The sequence below is a fragment of the Odontesthes bonariensis genome, chromosome 8, assembly GCF_027942865.1.
Source record: "Odontesthes bonariensis isolate fOdoBon6 chromosome 8, fOdoBon6.hap1, whole genome shotgun sequence".
Lineage (NCBI taxonomy): Eukaryota > Metazoa > Chordata > Actinopteri > Atheriniformes > Atherinopsidae > Odontesthes > Odontesthes bonariensis.
In genome coordinates this window covers 29,288,046-29,297,098 of record NC_134513.1, presented here as the reverse complement: position 1 = coordinate 29,297,098, position 9,053 = coordinate 29,288,046, and the positions used below count along the sequence as shown (strand labels likewise).

General features: G+C 42.6%; 2 non-coding genes across 2 annotated transcripts; both read right to left on the bottom strand.

The window, feature by feature from the left end:
- Nucleotides 1–393: 393 nt before the first annotated feature.
- Nucleotides 394–466, bottom strand: trnak-cuu (transfer RNA lysine (anticodon CUU)). The gene has a single exon. It is a non-coding gene; the product is annotated as a tRNA-Lys (tRNA).
- Nucleotides 467–1,182: 716 nt separating this feature from the next.
- Nucleotides 1,183–1,293, bottom strand: trnal-caa (transfer RNA leucine (anticodon CAA)). The gene is made up of 2 exons: nt 1,256–1,293; nt 1,183–1,228 (listed from the first exon to the last, which is right to left on the bottom strand). It is a non-coding gene; the product is annotated as a tRNA-Leu (tRNA).
- Between the last annotated feature and the right edge of the window lie 7,760 nt (nt 1,294–9,053).

Sequence of the window (9,053 nt, the reverse complement as noted above, 5' to 3'; positions counted from 1 at the left end):
CAGTGCAGATGACAGCGCAGCACAGAGTAAGGAGCAAGAGCAGGAGGGGGCAGGGTTAATGGACATTTGCCAGTCTGAAAGTGAGGATCTACTTTCAAATGATCCAGGGTTGTGGCCAGTAAAGCTCATGGACAGTGACATAACTGGTATTGTCAGGAAATTGGCTACTACAGAGTCAAAGCAATTCTGAAGGGAAATCTTTTCCAGAGTACTTGAGGTACACAAAGGCAGCAAATGGCAGGGAAAGAATGTTTTTTATTCATATTGTGCATTTCAGGAGGTTTGTGATCATTCAAAGATGGGAGTCCACTGAGGACGCTGTGATGGTGGTAACAGAGCTGAACTTTGACTTTAAGTGCTGGATGAAACTTCTGTTGATTATTAAAACTGCGACGTCCAACGTGGGGCTCGAACCCACGACCCTGAGATTAAGAGTCTCATGCTCTACCGACTGAGCTAGCCGGGCTATTCACATGTTATAAAACATGCCTTCCGAAAAAAAAAGAAGAGATAAAACAAGCCAAAGTCAACTTTCAGAGATTTCGAATGACATCGGAACACATTCCTCCCTTTTCAACCTCTACCTACTCCACTCGACTGGATTCCACTCAGCTGTTAGGGTTTTCCAAGAGGTAATACCACCTGGCACAAGGTGGAACATTTTTAGCACCTACTCGGTCGGGGTCGAGTTGAGTCCAGCCGAAAATGTGACATTTACAGACTGCAGGCAACTGATTGGCCAGGGAGTGATGTCACTGGATGAGTCATGAAAGCCACTCCTTAACAAGAACCCGGCAACAGCAACAGTTGGATTTGATGTATTCTGTGATCATCAACGAGGTGGATTACTAGACGCAAAGACACAGACCAAGTAGCATGTATACCTTCACCTTGATGTCCTAAATTGTTGTGTCATGTTTTGTCCAATAAAAGTGACATCACAGGACTTTTGGACCTCCTTGCTATAACGACCCCACCCACATTGAGGTGGTTGTGAGTAAGTACGAGTGGAAAAGAGCTTAATGTAGCAGGAGAACTGCCTCATCGCACATCAGAATTGTGTATGTTGATGGGAGGAACTGAAGGCCCGTCTTCAGAGATAAATTCCCTTTTTCACCATGGCCTGACATGGCTTTCTTCACGGTCTTCTAATAAGAAAGTAAGATTTAAGCAATAAATTAGTGTCAGGTGTGGGATTTGAACCCACGCCTCCTTTTGGAGACCAGAAGTCACTGTCCCAAGGAAGGAAAGAAGCCTTGAGTCTGGCGCCTTAGACCGCTCAGCCATCTTGACACCATTACTTCCCTGCCTGTGTAAAATATGACAAACGTGAACCAAAATGCAAAACGCTACTCCACTTGACTATATTCGACTCGGGTTTTAGGGTTTTTCATGAGGTAGTAACAGCTGGTAGCAGCTACATTTTTAGCACCTACACGGCAGGGATTCGAGTTGAGTCCAGCCGAAAATGTGACGTCTACAGACTGCAGGCCACTGATTGGCCAGGGAGTGATGTCACTGGATGAGTAATGAAAGCAAGAGAGGGCCAGAGGCCATGGGTTGTTATTCAGATTTTCCTTCTTTTGTTTTAAAGTGAATGATCATACTTGAGCAAACGGGGAATACAGAAATGACATGAGCCCAAAGAAAGGTCAAAGTAATGCTCTTGCACAAGTTTGAATGTTTTTTACTCATATTGTGCATTTCAGGAGGTTTGTGATCATTCAAAGAGGCACCACTGAGGACGCTGTGATGGTGGTAACAGAGCTGAACTTTGACTTTAAGTGCTGGATCAAACATCTGTTGGCCGTACCTCCTCACGCCATATCCTGATCCAGGAACAAGGGCATGTGCACATGCACATGCACATGCACATGCACATGCTAAAACAAGGGCACGGATAGAAATGACCTTTGGCCAAATTAAATACAGGTTCATTGCTTAAAATTCTCAAGCACCATAGCTGACTTCTGACAGAGCCATCTTAAATTAATAGTATACTTCATATTTTATACATTTTGTCTTGTGGACAACTTTTCAGGCTGAAGTCTGAGTCCCTGCAGGTTCTAGTGCCTGAAAGGACTCAGTTTCTCCTGACACAGTGAGGGACCTGTACAGGGACACATATTTCCTTTGATCCTTATTGTTGTGACTTTTGAGTTAGAACTTCTTTTCATAATTTAGCATTGACACAGTAGCAGTTTAAGTCAGAGCAAGTGTAAGAAGGCTAAATGGACAGAGATGATTTATAACTTTCCACACGTTTAGCTCATTGCACCCCACTGTGAATATAAATGTAAAAAACACATTTCTAACACTTTGCATGAATCGTACAATAATGACAAGTTTGAGTTCAAGTTGTGTTGAATTGTTTAATTATTATTACATGTTTCTCAAGCTGTGGAGAGAAAACAGAATTAAATACAGTTCACAACACGAAATTCTCCTTTATCTGAATTTATACTAACATCCCTCTCCAGTTTCTTGATCTCTTTTATTTTCAGTTTCTTGTGTTCCATATCTAGTTTGCTGCTCTCTTTATTGGACAAACACATTTCTTCAAAGGCTACTTACCACTCTGAAATATTTTCCTGTACTTTACCTTCACTTGCTGCCAGGTACGCTTTTGGCTGTTAAGATAGCTCCTGTTGAGATGTAACAGTGAAAAAATAATATGTGGGTCACACACTCACGACAATATAGTCACAAAGTATGATGATGCGTGTCGATTATTGAGTTATTAATAAAGTGAGCAGGGCCAGTATATTTGTGCTGTACATCTCATCCAGAGATAATTCAGCATGCTTTATGTAAACACATTATAACACAAAGAGGAGAGCATAAATACATGAGTACAGTAAAATAAATGTCTAACAATTGAAACTTTCAGAACTTAGGCGTTTAGTCTGTCTGCAGTTGTTAGTCATGCCGTTTCTTCGCTTTTTTGATCGCAGCTGTATTACCATTTCTGGTGATGACACTTTTAAAATCCTCATACAGCTCCATCAGCATTATTTATTCAGCTGCCGAAAAAATTAGAGCTGTTGTCTTGCTCTCCTTTTCTGCCATCTCCATTTTTCCACCATCCACTCATCAGGGCTTCTTACATTCCTCGTGCACTCACACTTAGCTAGGCTATCTAAGCCTTGCTTGGATTAGCCTCGCTGAGATGCAGCTGAAATGTCTTTGTGGAGCAACTTGAGGCTTAATTGGGAGATGGTGCTAGTTCAAGCGACAATTTCTGGCTATAGCCTGGCTTTCTTTAGCTACTTTCGAGGAATACCCCCTTGGTTGTTGACCAGTGGATTTGTTGGTATACACACTCGTCCCTGGGTGGGCTTGAACCACAAACCTTTCTGTTAACAGCCGAACGCGCTGGCCGATTGCGCCACAGAGACTTGCTGTAGTTGTCAGTGGGCGTGGCCTCGATCATTACCACCTCTCATCCCTTCATTAGAGTATGTGTTCGATTTCTTTATGTTTTTCATAAGGTTGATATCTGCTGTGTAGGTAACAAGTAAAGTAGCACACAACAAGTAGTCAATAACTTCCTGGCCTGACTTGTTAAAGAAAGAGATTTAATGTCAAATTTTTTCCCAAGTGCCCTCATTTGGTCTCTCAGCCTTTTTGAATTTGTTCTTGTTTGTGTGTGACTTTCATGGCAATATGACAAAAAGGTTGTTTTTTCACTTTGCATGTGCAATTTTGACAAAAGACAGAGGAGCCTCCAGGTTGAGTCATGAATTACAATGCACTTAACAGGTCACCCTTGGAGAAATATTTTGCCAAGGAGCGTGTATAATGCGTAAGGAGAGCGTTTTGGCAGCAGAATGTTTACTTTAACTCACATAATACGCATAAGTCAGAACGTCCCTGGGCGGGCTTGAACCACCAACCTTTCAGTTAACAGCCTAACGCGCTAACCTATTGCGCCACAGAGACTCTGCCTGGCTTTTGTTGGCAATGGGTGTGGCTTCGAACTTGACTGCCCCCTCATGGCAGTAGATGCAAGCGTTCTGTATTTTTACGTGATGAGACTCGAGTGAACTGCTGCTGATCTATGTCAAACTTGAACCGAAAAGTAGGAGGTGCTATACAGCAAGATTACCAGTTACAATACAATTGTAATGTCTCTCATCAAACAGCTCAGCATGCTTTGGCACCTTAACTCTTGTCAACCAAATGACTTAAAGGATAACTTGTGAGTTCAGTGGGACAAGTCACCCATTACAGCTATCGATTTGCTACCAAACCTACAACTGGTTGCTGACCGGTAGATTTGTTGGTACACAAACTCTTCCCTGGGTGGGCTCGAACCTCCAACCTTTCGGTTAACAGCCGAACGCGCTGGCCGATTGCGCCACAGAGACTTGCTGTAGTTGTCTGTGGGCGTGGCCTCGATCATTACCACCTCTCATCCCTTCATTAGAGTATGTGTTCGATTTATTTATGTTTGTCATAAGGTTGATATCTGCTGTGTAGGTAACAAGTAAAATAGCACACAACAAGTAGTCAATAACTTCCTGCTCTGACTTGTTAAAGCTGCGGTCTGCAACTTTTTTTTAGTCATATTAGCTTGAACTGTCATCGGATTCTGGAAGTAGAATATTAAATAGTCTGTTTAGGAAAAATAACGAAATCTGTAGCTCCCTCTGAAGCCTGTAATCATGCTTGCAAAAACCGAGCGCTCCCGACTGTTTTTAACCAATCAAGTTAGGGTGGAGGAATCCTACCTGTCAATCACAGCTTGTGCACACGCTGCTGAGCGTGAGTCTGCACACAGCTTGTGTGCGCTCACACTGGTGTGAACTATCGTGCACAACCTCGTCCACAGAGCGGGAGGGGTTTGGGGGGCGATTCGGAGCTTGTTAGAGGTTCGGGGAGGGCCTTGAAAGTTGTATCAGTTCGAATTTTCCGACTTTAGACTCTTAATTTTGAAAACCTGCCAACTGCAGCTTTAAAGAAAGAGATTTAATGTCCAATTTTTTCCCAACTGCCCTCATTTGGTCTCTCAGCCTTTTTGAATTTTGCAAGAATGTCATCCAAATGACTTAAAGGATAACTTGTGGGTTCAGTGGGACAAGTTACCCCGTGAATCTTTTGATTTGCTACCAAACATACAACTGGTTGCTGGCCAGTGGATTTGTTGGTATAAAAAATTGTCGCTGGGTGGGCTTGAACCACCAACCCTTCGGTTAACAGCCACACACGCTAAATGATTGCGCCACAGACACTCTGCCTGTCTTTTGTTGGCAGTAAGCGTGGCTTCGAGCTGCCCCCTCATGGCGGTAGATGCAAGAGTTCTGTATTTTTGCGTGATGAGACTTGAGTGAACATTTGACTGCTGACTAAATCTATGTCAAACTTGAACCGAAAAGTAGGAGGTGCTATACAGCAAGATTACCAGTTACAATACAATTGTAATATCTCTCATCAAACAGCTCAGCATGCTTTGGCACTAGAGCTGGGTCAAATAGTCGACGTATTCGACTTATTCGACGTCATAAATTCGTCGACATGAATAATTTGCGTTTTATGCGTCGCTAATTTTTATTTTGTTTTGGTTGAAGTCCCCGTTCCAAACGACCTACTAGATGAACTCTCACTCCAGTCCAGTGGTGGCAGCAAATATGCACCAGAGTCGCCAATCGGTGTAGACGCCTTAGTTTAAAACGGAAGAAGAAGAATTCATAACGATGGCGGCGGCAAGCAGTAGTTGGAGCACTGAAGAGCATATAGCTAAAAAATCACGCACACGGTCTTCCAAAGTCTGGGAATTTTTCACCCTTAATGCTGCTAACAATGTGGTTGTTTGCAGACTATGCAAATTTAATTTGGCGTACCACAGCAGTACATCAGCGATGCACGAACACTTAAAACGAAAGCACCCTGGAGCTCGTCAGGATGGCAGCAAAACACCGTAAGTCCTGTTAATTTCAAGATCCTCTCTGAATAAACGCTACGTTAGACTGTTGAGTTGTTGTCCAGTTATATTCCCGGCGTAAAATTTACGTCTTTTAATTACGACTAGAACAGGTCCCATGTTTGCCTATTTTAAAGCTGTTAGCGCTACCAGTCCCGACATGTTTCTTCTGTGTTATCTATTTGCTAACACCGGACGGTGGATTTTATACTCTGCCATTATGTAGTTCTAGTCTACCTGTTGACTGTCGAAATTCCACGATCTAGTAGCAACCAGATCCAAGTAGTAAACACGCATTACAAGTTGACAATTTAAATTACATAAATCATTTTTTAAGTTGAGCCTCTGAGATGGCTGTAGTATAGCCTACTGTTAGCTAAATGTATCATAATAACAGCACTGATGTGGACGATGCTATATTTTTGATTTGCTGCTGTGAATATTCATGTACTTTATGTTTTTTGCCTTTACAGGAGTAAGGAAAGCAGTGTGGCGGACTTATTTCATAAAAAGAACCAGGCACCTTGCACACCCCAGGAGGCTAGTGTGTACACAAACAGGATCGTCTCTATGATTGTGAAGGACATGAGGCCCCTTGCGATTGTTGAAGGGGAAGGCTTCCGTGAAATGATAAACACTTTCCACTCAGGATACACCCTTCCATCCAGGCGCCACTTCACTGACTTAATGGAGAAGAAGTATATGGTTACCATGGACAAAGTCAAAAGTGAACTAAAAAAAAGCATTTCCAAACTATCCCTAACAACTGATGCTTGGACCAGTCTGGCCACTGAGGCATATTTAGGTGTCACCTGTCATTTCATTAATGAAAATTAGGAGCTGACCTCGTTTAGCTTAACTACAATGCCGCTTGAGGAGCGCCACACTGCTGAAAATATTGCCTCTTGGGTTGAGATGGTGGCAGATAAATTTGATTTCTCCCTTTGAGATGATGTACTGGCGATTGTACATGATAACGCAGCAAATGTTGTTGCAGCTCTTCGCATCCTAGAGGAGAAACATGGGGTAGCATCACATCGTTGTGCCGGCCATACGCTTCAGTTGGTGGTAAATCATGCCTTGAAGAACAACCCCATGATCGACAGGACAATCGGGGCTGCATGGTCTCTTGTGAAGCATTTCAAGAAAAGTGAGCCGGCTAGCAGCAAGCTGAAACAGAAACAAAAACAGTGGGGTACAGCTGAGCATACCCTGCTCCAGGATGTGTCTGTAAGATGGAACAGCTCATACTACATGGTGAGTCGCCTTTTGGAACAACGGTGGCCGGTGGTCGCAACACTTTCTGACCCAGACGTTACACAGCGTGGGAAGCAATACATGGATTTGAGGAATGATCAGTGGATCTTACTAGAGGAACTGGAGCAGGTCCTCAAGCCTTTCGAACAGGCCACTGTTTTTCTCAGTGGAGAGTCCTATGTCACAATATCTGTTTTACCTCCACTGCTGAAGGGTCTCCATAAGTCTACAAAGAAAACCACATACAAGTCTGCTTCTGTGAACTCTTTTCAGATTGCTGCAGACCAAGAGATGAAGGCAAGGTGGGAGTCTGAGTCTGCTTTCAAAGAGAATGGACAAAATGTGGCCATCATTGCGGCTGCCCTTGACCCCCGCTTTCGTAGGATGAAGTTCCTGTCACCCGAGGATGCTTTGAAGGTACAAGTACAAATTCAGGCTCTGATAATTTATATCAGAAGAGCCAAGCAACAACTGGAAACGATAGAGCAGGAGCACTCGGCCAGTCCCCAGCAAAAGAACACCTCTTTGCTGGACATTCTGCTTGGCTCGGACTCTGAGGGGGAGGGCAGCACTGAGGATATTGGCCAGGAGGACAGTGGTGAGGGTGAATCTGTGAGAAATGAGGTTCTTTTGTATTTTGGGGAGAATTGCATTCCAAGGGATACTAGCCCACTTCAATGGTGGAAGGAAAATGCAGGAAGGTTCCCCAACCTGGCAGTTCTAGCCAAATCCTACTTGTCTGTGCCTGCAACCTCCACTCCATCAGAACGTCTCTTTTCAGATGCTGGACATATTGTAACCAAAAAAAGGGCAAGTCTGACGCCGGATCATGTTGACATGTTAACATTCCTCCACTCCAACCGTCAAACTATATATCTTGAATTCAACACACACACACACACACACACACACACACACACACACACACACACACATACATACACACGAACAGTGTGAACAGGGGTCTATCATTGTACCCTGCCAAGAGTGGGCTTATGTTTCTGCTCATTTTGAAAAAACCAAAATGCAATACAAAATTTTCTTTTAAGGTGTTTAACCATAATGTTACTGAAAATATGACTTTTAATTAGTTTTAAAGGGACTGCCAAGAGGGGACTTGGATCACTGAGCGATGTCTACCTATCAAAGAGTGGACCTCCACATACTGCAGTGGAGCTGTCTGTGCCCATTCTTTCACCTAATGAGTAGTTTGTTTACAACAATGACTTTCTTGAGTTTCTTTCAAAATTGAATAGTTTAATTTTAGTATTATCAATATTTAAACAAGTCTCTGCAATACAAATATTAAGAAAAAAAATTATGGCCACATCTGAGAATAAATAATGCTTTGCATGCAATTCAGAAGTAACATGGCAGCATGCAATAATCAAGGTCTGCAGAATTAGCAACACAATTTACTTTATATAGACTTAAATGTAGATAAATTCTTCTTTCTTAATAAAGATAAGTTGCTCATGTCTTTACTCATCCATGATTGCATTGCCTCTGTCATTCTTAGCAGTACAAGAGGGGACCTTCTGCAGTCTAAACTGTGGAAAAGATAAATGCTCTAGACAACACACTGTAGGTGGATATAATCTTGCATAGCTGGAATCTATCTAAGAGTTGAATTATTTTATTTTGACATGAATTACAGATCACAGATACTGTTGTCAAAAATGTTTCCTCAACATGGACAGTCTAAATGGCATATGCACTGATATTTTAATGGTGGAGTGACCTGCAGCCTTTGTCAGATCTAGCATAAAAGGATATTTAAAGCTCCATCTCATCAGTTCACCCACTCATTTAAATCTTGATGTGACTAAAGCGATCAAAAAAAAAAAAAAAGAAAAAAGAAAAGAGAAAAAAC